Genomic DNA, 12,359 nt, shown 5'->3' with positions numbered 1-12,359 from the left:
CCACTGAAAATGGGCCACAAGCCCAGTTGGACAAACCCGGTTAACAAATGTCAATAAATAAATAAATATAAATAAATAAACATACTCTTTCAGATTTTTGAATACAGCTATCAAAATTATCACCCTCTGTAAAGTGTGGAAGAAATTTACTGACTTTTATTCTTCTTGGGTTTGGTTATTCCCTTCCCCATTACCACCATGACCCTGGTGAAGAGTCAGCATCTCCCCCTTATGTTGAAGGAGCTTCACATTTTCTTCAGCCTCCAAATGCTGCAGTCTCTCTGCTGATTCTAAGTCCCAATGTCTGGCCTCCAGTTCAAGCCTATTTAACTGCAGATGCATTTTTAAGTCCTCTGAGGAAAAGTTGAACTGTCCTGTTTCTGAAGGCTGCAAATTCCCATCACCAAACTGGTTATCCTCCTGGTTACTGGTCTAAGCTGCTACTAAGGCTGAAATAATTTCCTCTTTAGTCAGGTTGGCACACATCAGTCCTTTGGATTTGCAAACCTTGGCCAAATGGTTCTTTGACAGCTTGTCATAATTCTCTGCTGATATCTTTGTCTGCTCTCCATGACTAACTAAACTAGCAAAAATAAATAAATGAGTAAAACTGTTGGGATGAAACTCTAAATGTTCACTTTGTGGCTGCTGAGAGAATGTACACCTTTAGTGACAACTGCTTGCAGGCTACAGAAGTTCAATATCCACACCATTGATCACCAATATGTGATGAATCCATGCAGGGATAGTAATCAAGGAACCTGAATTTTCACCACAAACACTGAATAGGGACATTCACTTGAAATACAAAAGAATACACTCAGTATTTCCAGATGCAGACTTCTCTGCATCAAGCACAATTTCCCTTAGAGCACATTCGGCACACACTTGACCCGGGTCTCAGTGTCTCTAACTGTCTCTCCCCAGGTTCCCAAAAAAAGCTCCCTACTGGCACTGTGAAACCAGTGGTTCATGTCCCTACCCTAAGTAGGTGACACACGCACTCTTTGAGATTTAATTTTCACACACACACACACACACACACACACACACACACACACACGTATACACACACACACCTGGGAAAGGCTAGCACATATTACCCACTATACCAATCTTGCCCAGACTATAAGGTAGATTCACTGCCACCAGTCAGTTACTATAAAGCTCTTAAAAGGGTATCCAATTATGCTGAGTGAAGTTAATATTAATACATACGGTAATGTTGACCAAACAGCAAGGCTTTCAGTAGTGACTAGAGTTATCACCAAATACATATGTACAAATACTCTCAATGCAAAAATATTTTCTAAAAAGGACCAACCACAATGAAAAGTATAAATATATTTAATAATAAATAATAAAAGAACAAGAAAATACTAAATATCTATTTAAAGTAAACACCAGAGTTTCAGTCACAGAAAATATAAAAAATAACACTGATAGAAAGTTTCACACAGTTATAGAAAAACAGTACTTCTGTTCTCACTATGTTTTCCTGACTAATCTAAGGAGAATTACTGCTCAAGTTGTTACCTCATTCACTCCAATGGAGCTCAGGAAGTTTGCACTGTAACTTCCAATGAGCGGAGCCTAAGCCTTTTGACAGAATCAAATTATGCTCTCACATTTCAAACAAATATTCATATCTGTGGAACCATAGGGGTTATGAAAGAAGTATAAATGGCAAACTCTTCAGCACAAACTATTTTTATAGTAGTAGTATTCTTTATGTTCTCGGTCTTAAACTGAATTTTATATGTCACAGTAAATACAGTAATTATTACATTATAATATTTTGTGAACAACTTACTATATCTCAGCAACCACTCAAGTTACACACATACTGTCAGCAGCATTTATTCATCTAGCTCAGAGCTTTCATATGAGACTAAGGAGTCCTTTCTGCATTACTTGGTTTCCTGAGATATTTAGAAAAATGTGAAAAGTATATCTATATAAATAAACATCATAAAAACAACAGTTAATATCTATTTACTTGTACTAGTTAGAGGTCAAATATTAATGCAGTTGAATGTGTCATTGTGTAAGCTTTAAGATGAAATATTTTAAAACCTTGTGCATAACATAGGTTTAGAATTATTGATGCAAATATGAACAACCAATATTAATGCTTAGAGGCATCAGTAGGTGTTTACTGCAGATGCAACTGGAGGTGTCACTCAGATGTAATGAGTTACTTACTGAATAGAGCAAAACAAGAAAATTTGGGTTAGTGGCCATTGTCGGATCCAAGACAGAATACAGAATGCTCATAACAAACTCCTACTAATTTCTAAATTTTATTTCTGGCTTATGGAATGACATCATGCACACATCTGGTCATCTGACTCTTTTCCCATGCTATCACCAACACTAGATGCTGATAGGAATTTAGTACCTATGTGTTACCATACACACAGACAAAACTTTGCTGAGATCTCCTGGAAGTCATAAAACTATAAAACCAGACCACTCTTGCTACAGGAGCTACAACATTTTCTCTAGCACAGACATACATACATACATACATGCATACATACATACAAATGTTTCAAGCACGGGCATTAAAGCACTTCTAGCTTGCCAATATTCCAAAACACTTGTTCCCATAATAAATGTCCAGGGTGTTATTAAAAATATCTAAACTAGTACTTGCTTTAATATATTAATGTATTAAACCATTTATCTAAACATAACATAATAGCAAACTGCCAGCATGGCTTTCCATCACATAGCACCACAACTGCCCTATTATCCTTTACAGATGCCATCAATAGAAATTGCAATAAAAACAACCTCTCATCTGCACTCTTTATTGACCTCTCAAAAGCTTTTGACATGGTAAACCATGCCCTTCTTATCAACATTCTTGAATCCCTTTCCCTTGACTGTCTGGCAGTTAAATGGTTCAAGTCCTACCTTACCAACAGGCAACAGGTAGTTCTCTAGGAAAATAATATATCATCCCTTCTGCCAGTCACCCTCGGAGTCCCTCAGGGCTCTATTCTAGGTCCACTTCTTTTCTCACTGTTTATCAATTACCTCCATGTAGCTATTCCGCAAGCCACCTGCATTCAATATGCAGATGATTCTACACTAGTATGCTCAGCAAACTCCCCATCAGAACTACATTCTCTAACTCAGAATGTATTTAACATAGTTGAAACATAGTTCACAAAACATTGCCTCCTTCTCAATGCTAAAAAAATAAGCTCATTCTCTTTACACCCACCAGTAAGTACTCCCCCGTAGATTTCTCTGTCATTTCTAATAATGGCACAATTATATTCCCCAACTCTACCACTAAATTGTTAGGAATTACTATTGACAATAACCTTACATTTGACAGCCACATAAATAACACCATAAAAACTGTCAACAGAAAAATAGGCTCCTTATATAGAATCAAACCTTTCCTAACTCCAATAGCCAGAACCCCGATTGCACACTCCCATTTAATTTCAACTCTTCTGTACGCCTCACCCATATATACTAACCTAAAGAAAAATAATCTTATCAAACTAATCCCTATAACAACATCGCCAGATTTGCCACCGGCAATCCCTTGAGAACTCACCACTGTCTGAATCTAATGCAGCTAGGCTGGCTTGAACTTCAAAACCATCTGAAAGTCTCCCAATTCACCGTTGCCCACAAGATATTTTATCAACCTAACAGCACTCCTACACTCTCCAATCTCATAATCCCCTACAAAAATCTAAATTCCCTACACCCTTCCAGCAAACGTCTTGCTAGCATAAGCAAGTCTAACAACATGGCTGGAGATTCTCTGTTTTCCAACTCTGTGGGAAAAACTGGAACCTACTGCCTAATGAACTAACTCTACTTTCTTCACTGCCTCTCTTTAAACAAAACCTCAAAAGACACCTCAAAACACACTGGTTATGCCCCTGCAGCAACCCTGATTAACCTTCTGCTTCACTACTCATATTTCTTCCTCTAGAACTATAACTTTAATTCACACTCCTTGGAAGCAGGACTGTAACTGCTGAACACAATTCAACATACTGGTGTAATCTATCCTGTTTGATGTTCTGAAAGTCCACATGAATCATACTGTATAATAATTTATCCTGTACGTATTGTCACCTTTACGATTGTAAATACCTACTTTATTTTATTATTACTTCCTGTATTTTTAGTATTCTTTTTTTATTGAAATCCTTTCATTTACTATGTAATAACATTGATTTTTAATTTTTAATTTTTAATTTAAATTTTTATTTGTTACTACTGGAGCTTTTCTCCCCGGGCCTCTACTGAAAATGGAAATATATCCAGATGGACTTGCCCGGTTAACAAATGTAAAATAAAATAAATAAATAAAAGTAATAAAATATAGTTTGGTAGTCTGTTCCAAGCATCAGCTACTCTGTCAGAGAACCAATTAGTACACTTCTCATTCCCATGGAATCTCCTACATAGGTTGTCTGATGATTCTCTAGTACTTTTTGATAACCCCAAACATTCCCAGAGGTAGTTGTCCTTAAATGCCCTATATACCTGAATAAGATCCCCTTTTAAATATATGTAAGAGACACTGTACAAGTTCAGATATTTTAGTCTTTCATAATAACTTCGATTTTCACATCCATGGATGCTCTTGGTATATTTCTGCTGTACTCTTTCCAGTTTATTCATGCTTGTTTCCTTATAAGGTTTCCATATTGTTATTCCATACTCAAGTTTGGGTCTAATGTAACTAACAAACAATGACTTCATTATGTTTGATTTCCTAGATTTTATAAATCTTTCTATACAATCTATACTTCTATAACTATCATTATACCATGACACCCCATTAATATTCCAAAACGTGCACGCTGATTGGCCAGCGTGCACGTTGTAAATCGACTTATACTAATGGAAAAAGGTCCGGTCGCCCGGACTTTTTCCATTAGTATAAGTCTCTTTTAAAACACTGTCTTGCTATGTTAAAAGAGTTTAACATAGCGACACAGGTTTAAAAAAAGCAATGGAGATCTCCGTTGCTTTTTTTAAAGCTGTCTTGCTATGTTAAACTCCTTTAACATAGCAACACAGTGTGTAAAAAGCAACGGAGATCTTGCTTTCTCCGTTGCTTTTTTTTTCAACCTGTCTCTCTATGTTAAATGGGTTTAACATAGCGAGACAGCTTTAAAATAAGCAACGGCTCCATTGCTTATTTTAAAGCTGTCTCACTATGTTAAACCCATTTAACATAGCGAAACAGTAAAAAACAATGGAGATCTTGCTTTCTCCATTGCTTTTGGCCACAGCTCTGATGTACTGCGTAGGCATGCGCAGTACATCAGAACTGTCGTGGATACCAGACAGCTGCGGAAGGGCAGCAAAGAGGCATTATAAAATGCCATTATTTAAGAAAAGTAATTATTTCTTTTCTTAAATAATGTCATAGATAATAATAACCACTTCTGGTGTAATGCGGGATTTACCCACGGTTGTCTTTCTTTGGTCCCTCGGGCTTCGCCCTCAGGACCAAACCACGCCAACTGTGGGTAAATCCCGCATTACCCACACCCAGGCGTGGGTTATTGCTATATTAGCCAATTGGTTGATATGATTAGAAACACTCATAGCTGAATCTACCCATATACCCAGGTCCTTAAATGAGTCTATAGTTTCAATCACTGTGTGCTGTATTAAATATTCACCTTTCAGTTTATGTCTCCCAAATCTCATATGCTTAGTTTTTGATGTATTTATCAACATATTATTCTCCTGTGCCCAAATGGTCAATTTAGTAAAATTATTTTGCAGACATGCCTTATCTGTAACACTTGTAATCAGTTTACCCAATTTCAGATCATCAGCATATAGACTGTAGAACACCTCAGATGAAAAAATAAGGTCTGAAAGATACAATCGAAACAAGTAAGAGCCTAGTACAGAGCCCTGTGGGACACCTTGACTGTAACCAATGATTTCACCTGTCCAGTTGGTGTGTGATACTTGACATGTCCTATTTGTAAGCTATGCAGCTATTCATCTTATCAACGGTACATCAATACCTAGTTGTACAAATTTATTGATCAGTGTTTTGTGCATGACCCTGTCAAATGCTGAAGTTAAATCTATATAAATCCCATCACAGCACAATTTTTCATTCATAGATGATATTATATTGTTATAGAACATCATATTACATGTGGTAATAGATATATTTTCAACATATGCATGCTGATATATGGTTTCAAGTCCCAACCTATCCAGTTCTGACAATAACTTATCCAGTATTACCTTCTCCATTATTTTTCCACAACATGAAAGTAGACTTAAGGGTCTATATGATTCTGAGTTTGTCCTACTCCCTTTTCCCTTAAAGACAGGTTTAATAAGAGCATGTCTCTAGTCTTGAGGAATTTCCCCATATTTATATGACCTAGTGAATAACAGATGTAATGGCAGTGTAAGTTCTTGCTTAAGTGTTCTTAGGTCATTGTTACTTATTCCGTCTCCTCCCTGTGCTTTGTTTGGATTCAGTTTGCATGGTTCTTTTTCAATATAATCTAATTTGATTCCAGCATCTGAGGTTACCTGGATGTCACTAGGACAACTTACCACCCCTTTTGTGGAGCCGAACTGTTTTGCATAAGATTTTGTAACTATAGCTATAGAAAAATCCACAAAACGAAAGCTGAACACATTAACATTAAGTCCACCTTAGTGTGGAAGAAAGCGCTTAATGTTAATGTATTCGTGCTGTTAGTGGTTCATTTAAGAAGTATTTTCATGTACTTCGTGCATTGGTTTTTGTTCAGTGTTTACTACACATCAGTTACCTAATTTTGGTTTCAGCTTTCCTTTTGTGGATTTTTCTGTTGTTGCAAGCTATTTCCTAAATATATCTATAATCTGTTGTGCCTGAGAATAAATTTTAGAATCTGCACACAGTTTATCAATTTGTGTATCTTTACTCCTTCCACATCTTATGTATGTATAAAAAAGGTTTCCTATTATGCTCAATATCTTTATAAAAATTTTCTTCAAATTTTTCTTGATCTTGTCTAACACTATGCTTAATCTGTTTGTCCAGCTCATTTATTTCAGTTTTCAAAGTTGTAGTTCAACCTCTCTTCCATTTCTTATATTTTTTATCTTTCACCTTAATCAGGTATTTTTGTTCTTATGGAAATATACCCCCCTGATGTTGCGTGCCTAGATCCTGATGTTAAACTTTTTTTGACTTTTTGCACTCAAACAATTTCTCTTTCAAAACGTTCCACATTCCATCTGCAGTTTTTCCACTGAACACCTCACTCCAGTTAGTTTTATATAGTAACCGTTTTGCTTCCCTATAATCTGTAATCAACCTTATGTGCATTGGCTTAGATTTCAGTTTGGCAGAATTATCTAGCAACAAATTAACCTTTATGACCCCATGATCACTGCACATCAATGGTGGTAAAACTTGACTTGAAGTTACAGTAATTTCTTTGGGAACACAAATAATATCTAGTATATTCTGTCCCCTGGTAGGTTTTTTTTACAATCTGAAACATTTGTTGTTCCTGAATATACTCTGTGAATAATTTCTTTACTAACGTTGTTGAATCAATATTATTCTAGTCTGTTTCTGGTAAATTTAAGTCCCCAGCTAATATTATTCTTCCTTCTTGTGTTTCATGTAAGAAGTGTATGAATTCTTCTAGGTCATCTGCACTTGACTTTGGTGGTCTGTACACTCCAACAATTGTTATATGTTCCAGGGTTGTCTTTATTGTCACAGTTACACAGTCTATAGTATTGGTGTTATCACTGAACATGTAATAATCACAAGTCTCATAGCTATCTTTAATCCCTATTATAACACATCCACTGACATTGCACATTCTAAACTGTGAGATAATATCTTTATGGCTTAATCCATAAAGTCATTTAATTTTAGATATATTTTAAAGTTTGTTGCAGCTGGATTGTGATTAACCTGTGCTCTGCCAGTATCCTGTGCTGAAACATATATATTTAATTCAGTTGCAATAATACATGCACATTTCTTTTCTTTCCAGCAGGGCACACTGTTGATACATTTTAACACAAGCAACTTTACAAATACATTTTAAACACAAACATCTGTACAAATCACTTAGATACACAAATGACATATGCTTATATATAAAATTCCAGATAGCTGTGCTGGCATATGTTACAAATCCACTGTCCTATTTCTCCTGGCATGGCTGGCAGTACCTCCTATTGTGAAATATGTAGATAGCTAGCTAGATAGATAGATAGCTAGATAGATATAGATATAGATACAATATATATATATATATATATATATATATATATATATATATATATATAATTTTTTTAACAGTCAAAACAAAATAAATAGAATTATCTGCCTCTTATGCATAATCATGTTGTGGTCCTCATCATTTAAATTTGTTACTTTCTTTATTAACACTATCTGTGACTACGATCTCTGTTCTGCCTGGAAGCTTCTTGCCTATCTGACTTTCTACTGACTTAGGCTGCTGAGTATCTGATCTCTATAATGTATTCAAATGGATTGACAAAGAATATCCTAGTCTTGTTGGAATACTTTTTTATTATGTCATAAACTGTTCTTACTTTATCAAATCTTGATGGAACACCTGTTCATGTCATTTTGTCCTTGTAGTGAATTGAAACTGAGCTTACATCAAAGTTCTTACTTTGTACCTTTTCTCCTTTATTCAAACAGTACTTTTTCACCATTTTGCTTTTACTTTATTGAAATGGAAGTTTCATTCAATGTTTGATTATTTACCTCTCCTAGCATTATTCTTCCACTGCTTAGCATCATAATTAACTGCTTGTGTTTTACTGAATCTTATAGATGTTTACTAAAGATTGCTAATATCATCTATAATTTACTTTACATTCTTCTAAAATTTGAACACCTTGTCACTGTTGTAATTGGATGAACAGTTTTTTGGGCTGTGGCTGAATGAGCTCCCTACCCTAGTAACCAAACAATATATAAAATGACATAAATAAATGCATATTTCTATGTAGCTTTGTGGAACTCATTGTTTTAACTTTAAATTACTGAAATTAATTGTGTGTAGCTATAAGAATGATGGCATTATTAATTTTACATCAGAAAGGATATATTTTATTATATGTTACTAATCATACTTTATCTGATGTACTGTAAAACATTCACTCTTCATATGGATCTCATCATAGATGAAAAGGGCCCATGTTGGATTAGTGCAATAGTGTGGTTACCAAACAAATAAATGAAGGCCCCTGCCTAACTTATAAATATATGCTAACCCTAACCCTATACCTTACCTTAGAAAAAAACATTTCTGTAACATTACCAATACTGAGACAAACAAGGTCCTAAGGTATTGCTGTAGTTTAGGACTTTTTGTTTGTTTTATTTTATTGCATTTTTTGTGTGATGTGATCACGAAAATAGAGTGCTTGATTTTTTTTGTGATTTATTTTATGTGTGGTTGTTAATATTTTGATTTGTCAATATCATGAACTGTCAATATTGTGTTGTCACCATTTTGAATGTCAATATTGTGATGTTTTAGTATAATAAACTGAACCACATGGGAGGTGCAGGGGGTTGCTGCCTTGTTTCTTTTCATGTTCTGTTAGCCTTGAAGCATGCACTATAATGTGTTGACGTGTTTGTTGACATAAACGATATTGATTAACATTTCCATGGATCGACTTTTAGTAGTAGATCCATATAGATCTGTGTGTATGTGTGTGTGGGTTTACTATCAAAAGGTTGAAATTCATTTGGCCTAACAACACATTTGGTCGACTAATTAATATTAAGTAGTTCATTTAGTCAACAGACAGTGCTATCGACCTTCTGTCGACCTTATGTTGACAACAGGCAAGGATTTATCCTTGTCAGCACTGATGTGCGATCCTGGAGTTGTAATATATAAGTAGCGGGGGGGGTGCAGGGGGGCACAGCTGCCCTGCAAAAACACTAGTGTTAGTTTAAGGTGTGTGTCGACCATTTAAATGTAGACATTTTGGCATTGATATTATGACCTGTCGATGCAATGATTTCAACCAAATGAACATCGACCAAATGAATTTCAATCTTTTGATAGTAAACCGTGTGTAGGTGCACATGTGTATGCATGTGTGTGTGTGTGTGTGTGTGTGTGTGTGTGTGTGTGTGTGTGTGTGTGTGTGTGTGTGTGTGTGTGTGTGTGTGTGTGTGTGTATTTATGTGTGTGCACTGGTAAAGCTTGACAGGCAAAAATACTGACATACATTATGTTGAAACCTATACATTGAAAAGACACCTACCAAACATTCACTGAAAAAATAATTGAAAAGAGAAACAAATATTGTTTTCTGAAAGAAAGCAGACTACAATATTTTATAAATAGTATATATATATATATATATATATATATATATATATATATATATATATAGCCTGTATATAAATGAAATGGACATCTGGAGGAGGTACTTTGACAACTGTTGGTTGGTGTGGCATGCTGATGAATCTTACTTGGCAGAGTTTGTTCAATATTTAAATGAAAATAAATGGGGTATTGAATTCACATTGAACTGTGACAGGTATTGTATCAACGTCTTGGCTGTCATGGTTAGTAAAGAACAGGATGGCGCTTTTGCCACTAAAGTCTATAGGAAATATCCCCAATATAATAACTTGTTATATGCCACTAGTCTTCACCCACCACATATAATACGTAATATACCTAAGTCTCAGTTTTTACGTATTAAGAGAATTGTTCTCAACAGGAAGAATTTGTACACTCCCAACAGGATATGACACATAGGTTCCAAGTTCGGGGTTATCAGCATTGAGATATATCATCTGCTAGTGAGTGGGCATCTGTTCAGGATAGATCACAGTTACTTATGTATAAGGATAGGCCTCCCACAGGGAACAGGATACTATACGATTTATGACTACCTATGGCCGTAATATTAATCTTATTAGGGATGTTGTATCTAAACATTGGAGCATCCTATTGGCCAATGATGAATTAAATCATGTGCTTAGTAATCGGTGCCAGTTCTCCTATTGTAGAGGAAAAACATTGGGAGCACATTTCTCACATTATAAGCAATGGGGCAGTAAGATGTCTACGCCACATCAACTCACCATTACAGGTGATATGCTTTTGGGGTCATTTCCATGTGGCCATTGTAGTTTCTGTAGATATTTGTGTAAATTTAAACAATTTACTAGTAAAAAGTCTGGCAGAGTGTTTGACATTAAATGCTTTGGGAATTGTGGATGTGATTGGGTGGTGTATTTGGCTACCTGTACTTGCACAGCTTTTTATGTTGAGCAGACATCATGCCCCTTACATATTAGGATGTCAGAACATACATAACAACAGTTTAACTAATGCTTTATACAGACATCATACTGTACATTTCACTGCCCAGTTCCATTTTACCATTATAGACAAGATGCAGGGAGATAGATCTAACAAATTAGGCTGGCACTCTATTTTAAATACTAAAGAAAAGTATCGGATTGTCAAATTAGGTGGTTTGTTCCCACCAAGGTTGAATGATCATTTATAAACAACATAAACAATATAAACAATTAATAATATACATATGACAAATTATTCAGCTTGATGATGTCAACATATTGTATTTATTATACCTTAATTGGTTTATTTATATTTTTCTCTTTATTTTTATATTTTCTATTATGTAATTATATGATTTGAAAGGAAATGACACAACAGGAAGTTTGATTGTTATTTCTATAAATTGGTGTAATGTGATGATGTGCTCATTCACTGAGGAAAGCAAGTATGCCGAAACTGGTATGATTGTTTGAATAAACTTATATACATAACTTTGGTGCTGGCTTCCAGTTTCAGAAGAAAACAGACCATAGAATTTTATAAATAATATGTCTGAATAGTGCTATTTTAGAGAAAATGCTTTTATAAGTTTATGTGTGGGATTAGGGTTAGTATTCTTGATGAGGATGAGCAAGGGGTGCACCATACTCATGCATGCTAACCCTAACCATAGCCCTACATATTAACAAACATTCTTTTATAAAAATTCCTTTTTCTAAGACTATTACAATGTAAGACACTTGGACACAGACACGCACAACATCAGATGTGAACAACACTAAATATATCCACTTACTTAGCCCTAAATCTAACTATAACATACAAACTCATACACACACTGTCAAACCCATATCAAACACTCATAACACTAAATGGATCCCTCTTACTTAGCCTGTACTCTGTCCCTAACCCGCAGACTCTCTCTCTCTCTCTCACACACACACACACACACACACACACACACACACACACACACACACACACACACACACACACACACAC

The sequence above is a fragment of the Protopterus annectens genome, chromosome 2.part1, assembly GCF_019279795.1.
Source record: "Protopterus annectens isolate FY-2018-M chromosome 2.part1, PAN1.0, whole genome shotgun sequence".
NCBI classification, from domain to species: Eukaryota; Metazoa; Chordata; order Ceratodontiformes; family Protopteridae; genus Protopterus; species Protopterus annectens.
This window is presented reverse-complemented; position numbering follows the sequence as displayed.